Below are 5255 nucleotides of genomic sequence, written 5' to 3'. Positions count from 1 at the left end.
TCGAAGTCTACCAGATCAGAAGCATAGTTGATTTTGAAACAAGCCCATGTCAGAGATATGGGCTTGACAAAGAAAAACAGAAACCAAAAACAGTAACTTCTAACCGTGTTGAGGCCAAGGTTTTGGTGGTCGGAGCTAGCTGACAGTGGTTGAGATAATTCACCAACAAAAACAAGAAGAAGAACAAGAAAGGTTTGTAAGATAGAAATCTAGCTAGTGTACCCTACTAAAAGACTTGTTTGTTTCTATTTTGATGAATTCATCAAATAATACAAGGCATAGCTTGCTTTGTGCATGGAAACATCTACATCTTATCCTTTCCTTGAGGTACATTAAACAAGGAAAGGTGTTAGATAACTAATTTGGAATGTAGTAGTACATTTCTGGTACTTAGTTCAAAGATGAAAAATGGAATTTCAGATTAAGAGATCCTAAATATCCTTAGATGTATGTTGAATAGGTTATCAGGCCCTAGAAACAGTGTACCCAATTGTTGAAATCTCAATGCTAGACATGAATGTATGCTTTGCTTGTAAAACATCTTGTCTAACTCTCAATGGGAATCCATGGTCTTCATTGTCATATGAAACTCTTTCTCACTTCTCAAAATCCCACTTTATTTGATTCCTTTATTGGACTAACTTGCAATTCTTAGATTTATGTTCAGAGGCATGTGGATTTTGTATCAGTGAATGAGATCTATTTAGTCAGTTTCATTCCACAAGTGGTATGAGGTATTTTTAAAGAGGGTTCGACTATGATATGGAAAAGATATGATATCTGAAAAGCATTTGACCAATCAATTGGAATTATAAAGGTGATAGCAAATTAGGTGTTATTTATCAAAATTCATGGGTGGGCTTTGATTGGTCAAAGCTCTTTCCATACCATGTTTTATGCATCATAGATTTTCCCTTTTAAAGATTGTGTCCGTTTTTTAGGATTTTTTGGAGTGCTTGTAGGACTATTAACACCATTGATCAAGGGGTTTCTTTGGAATCTCAGTAAGATATATCCTATAGATCAGGTGTCATTTATTTTTATTTCACCACAAGTTTCTCATCATTCTTCTTTCGCTGGAGTCTGGATCTCCTGCCCACAAGAACTCTGCCCATGTTTATCGCAGCCACACATGGAGAACATCTCATCCTCTGCATAGTATTATGCAGAGGAATATGTTCCCAATTCACGGGGGGTAGTGTATTGTGGGTAGGCGTGGGCAAAGTTCTCGTGGGCATGAGATCCGGAGTCCTTTCGCTGACCATCGTAGCTATTTTTGTATATGACTAGCGTTGTCGGATATGGCTTTACAGAAGCATAGCCCTTGATTTATGTGTTATTTATCCATTCCTACTTTTTTTTTATGCCAATGTTGGTGACTAGAGGTAACTCTCTTCAATTATTCTTGGGATGGGAGGGAGTAGGTCTTGCTTCGTATTTGTTAATTTATTTCTAGTTTACACGACTTCAAGCAGATAAAAGCAGCTACAAAAGCTATATGTGTATATTTATATACCCAAAGACCAATTTTTAAAAAAAAATATATATATAAAAGTGCAAGGTTTTTAGTACCAATACACCTCTTTGATACTTTGAACCTTGGTTGGGATCTTTTGCCAACAAAAGAAAAAAAAAACTTCCAACTTGATTTGTGGTGTGAGATGAATTCTTGCAACATAATCCCTTTCAATAAGTTCCAACATAAGAATTCCCATACATGATTATCTCAACGTGCATTGAGAACATTTCTTGTATTTGTCATAGAGATGCATGGTTGGGGTGTTATAGGGTACGCTTTGTGGAGAAGCAAATACAATTTCTACATGCTCGGATATGCTGCCCATGAGTTGTTCTCATGTCCCTATCCCACAGGACATTACAACTGCACATTGAGATGGGGAGATATTTCTAATGGTGGGCAATGGAAGACCGAATCAGCCCCCCATAATGTCCCACAACACATCCTCGTCATGTATTGGGAACATCTCCTAATGATGACATCATCATTCCAGATATTATCATCAGGAGATGTTCCCAATACATGGCGGGGATGTGTTGTGGGACGTTTGTGGGGGGCTGATTTGAACTCGGGCAGTTGTATTCTATGGGCACTCGGATCTCTTATTCACAAGAATTCTATTCGCGTAAAACACTACCTTTGTGCATTAAAAACATCTCCCTATACATAATAACATCTAATAGCATAAGATATTCTCCATAAGTAACTACGATCTCTAGTGGGTTTTTTTTTGGGTAAAATACCAAAACCTCCCTTGAAGTTTCTGACAATCATAAAACCTCCCCTATAGTTTCAGTTTAGTAAAAACCTCCCCTCTATTTTTGACAAAATTAACAAATACCTCCCTTCCGTCAATGACCAAGACGAAAAACATTAAAGAGATGTTTTTTTTAAATACCTATTTTACCCTTTCTCGACACTCTTCATCTTCTTCCCCGTTCCAACCCAGAAGCAAATGCAACGGCGTCACCCCTCTAAATCCGATCTCTTCCTATCTCATCTTCTTCGGGATGATGATTTCTTGTTCCCGAAGTACCAATTCTGGGTGATGTTCTCAGTGCTGACGACGACGACATAAGTGTTGTGGTGAACCTGGAGAATGCCCTTGGCCAAGTCGATGGCGATCGCTCCTGCCTACATCCCATTCCGCCCAAATTAAAGCTCCTAATGTTACCTCTTAGCTTGTACTTGTTGATAATCATGGCGGACAGCGAAGGGGTCGGATTGAACAAGCTACAGTTCACAACTAGTATACCAATGTCCTTAGGCTTCATGGAGATATTGGAGAAGAGGTTGTCTAGAGCGCCAAACATGACTTGCTTGGATTCCTCCCTAGCGTTAGCCATCACCGACTGTGGAGGAATGTAGCGCATCGCGTTAGGGACGTGTGTCTCCTCGCCGAGTCCAGAGTGCTCGAGGATCTTGCATTGGAACTCGAGCGAAGACTCATCGAAGTCCCCAGTGAGCCTTGAGTGTTCCATGAAATCCTTGAAGTTAACCCTTAGGTTTGGGGGAAGGAGGTAGCAGGCAAAGTCCACTAGATACATGGGGCGTGGTCGCATCATGAAATAGACGGTAGCACCCAATACAAGTAGTGCAGAGCAAATGGCGACACTCACCAAATTGTTCTCAAGCTGATGTGATAGTTCAAGGATATTCTCTGAGCTCAACTACGACGCCTGGACCAGGGTCACAACCATCACCGAAACAAGAGAGAAAGTGACCAGATATTTCATCAAGTAATGATACCCCAGCTTCACATATTTAACGTTCACGCTTTGTAAGAAATTAGGCAATCTCCGACTCTGCCAAGCCTGAATGCCACTTCCTTCACCAACACCACCATTTTCGGTGGCTTGAGCTCCCACTCCTTCCATGGCGAATTGGTGACTGAGCCTAGTGGTTCTAATAAACTCTAAAGCTAGATAATAGATATCTCTCTCTATGAAATGCAGAGGATGAGGGATGGAAGGAATAGAAAGGTGTATATATAAAGATATTGGCGCCTTAATTAATCGATTAGAACAAAAAAGATAAAATTAAATGAGAGGTCAGAGGTTAGAGGGGTGTTGCCACTGCCTTTACTTCTAGGTTCAAACGGGGAAGAAGATGAATAGTATTCGAGAAAGGGTAAAATAGGTATTTTGAAAAAAATATCATCTCTTTAACGTTTTCAGTCTTGAACATTGACGGAAGGGAGGTTTTTATTAATTTTGTCAAAAATAAATGGGAGGTTTTTGCTAAAATGAAACTATAGGGGAAGTTTTTATGATTGTTAGAAACTTTAGGGGAGGTTTTTGTATTTTACCCTTTCTTTTTTTGGTAATAGTGGGCCGCTGAGGGTAGAATTATCATGGGTGGGAGATCCGAACTCTTTTATGGATAGATTTGTGGGAACGGTTTGTTAGTAGCAGATCAAATGAAATTCTACATAGATCACGACCTTACATATATTACTATGGCCCCACCTTAGACGTCATTTCATCCAATTTAAGGTGGGTCCATAAAGAGCGTAGCTGATTTTGTGTTGGGATTTTTGTAGGCAGGATATACCAATCGGTACAACCAAGGTTTTTAAAACTGACCCGGACAGCAAATCGGTCAGAGTCCAGTTCTTGGGTCGAACGATCATCTCGTTTTGACAAATAGAAATAAAAATTAAAAAAAAATAAAAAATGATCAAAATCGCTGAACAGTTCGAACAATTCAACCATCTGAATCAGAGGTTTGTTAATCAAATTAACATTTTTTTGACAAAAATCCAATTTTGAAGAAAAACAAAATCCGTCACCCTACTAGTTCCCGATTTTTTCGGTAACCGTCGGATCCGGTCCGATTTTGAAAACCATGAGTACAATCCCTCTAACAAGTGGAACAATCACTGGGATTCCAAGGACCCCACCTTGTTTTTAAATCGTACGAATACGATCCTGCTATTCTCTCTCTTTCAATTTCGTTTCATAGTGGGAGAAAAAGCCAAGAAAAAGAAAAAGGGAAAAAACCATGAGGGCACATTCCCAATTTTTTGTCCTATTTACCAATAGATTGGGATTTGGGATCCATATCTCTCACCCTTTTAAATCAATCTTCTAGTTGATTTTGATCGAATCATTGATAGCCGGACCCAGGTCCTCTCACTGAATTTACATCTGCGCCCCACGTGTATATCTCAACATATCTTCGGTATGATCATTGGAAGATGTTCTCAATGCACCGTTGGAATATACTGTGAGCGCATATGTGAATTCTTTCTCTCACTAACGTATCTCGTACGTATTTATGATCCTCTTGTTATTATTTATGGGAATTCGTATCTCCCGCGTTATCATGGGAGATGCTCCAAATATACGACTGGGATGGGCATGGGGTGCATATGGGGCGTGCTGTGTAGAGCGCTTATACGAAGAGTTCAAATCAGTCCTCACAACGTCCCACACCATATCCCCGCCGTCATGATCGGGAGATGTTCTCAATACACGGCGGGGATGTGGTGTGGGACGTTGTGGGGCTGATTTGAACTCTTCGTATAGGTGCTCTACACAGCACGCCCCATTGCACTCCTTGCCCATCCCAGTCGTGTATTGGGAACATCTCCCATGATAACACGGGAGATGCTTCCAATGCACGATGAGATGTGCATGTGGGGCGTGTGAGGGGTGCGAATCTGAACTCTCTGAACTTCATCCCGTCACTATGATGTGGGACCCATGTGGTTGGCCGCTTTCCAAATCGTCCC

The 5255-nt window shown here is 40.5% G+C and overlaps 1 pseudogene; it reads right to left on the bottom strand.

Annotated features, from left to right (window-relative positions):
• Positions 1–2515: 2515 nt before the first annotated feature.
• On the bottom strand, positions 2516–3588 carry LOC104592648 (3-ketoacyl-CoA synthase 4 pseudogene; annotated as a pseudogene).
• Between the last annotated feature and the right edge of the window lie 1667 nt (positions 3589–5255).

This window comes from Nelumbo nucifera, chromosome 8 (assembly GCF_055504915.1).
Source record: "Nelumbo nucifera cultivar China Antique chromosome 8, China Antique-T2T, whole genome shotgun sequence".
In the NCBI taxonomy this organism is placed as follows: domain Eukaryota; kingdom Viridiplantae; phylum Streptophyta; class Magnoliopsida; order Proteales; family Nelumbonaceae; genus Nelumbo; species Nelumbo nucifera.
Note: the sequence above shows the minus strand (reverse complement) of the source record. Positions and strands in the feature narration are given on the sequence as shown.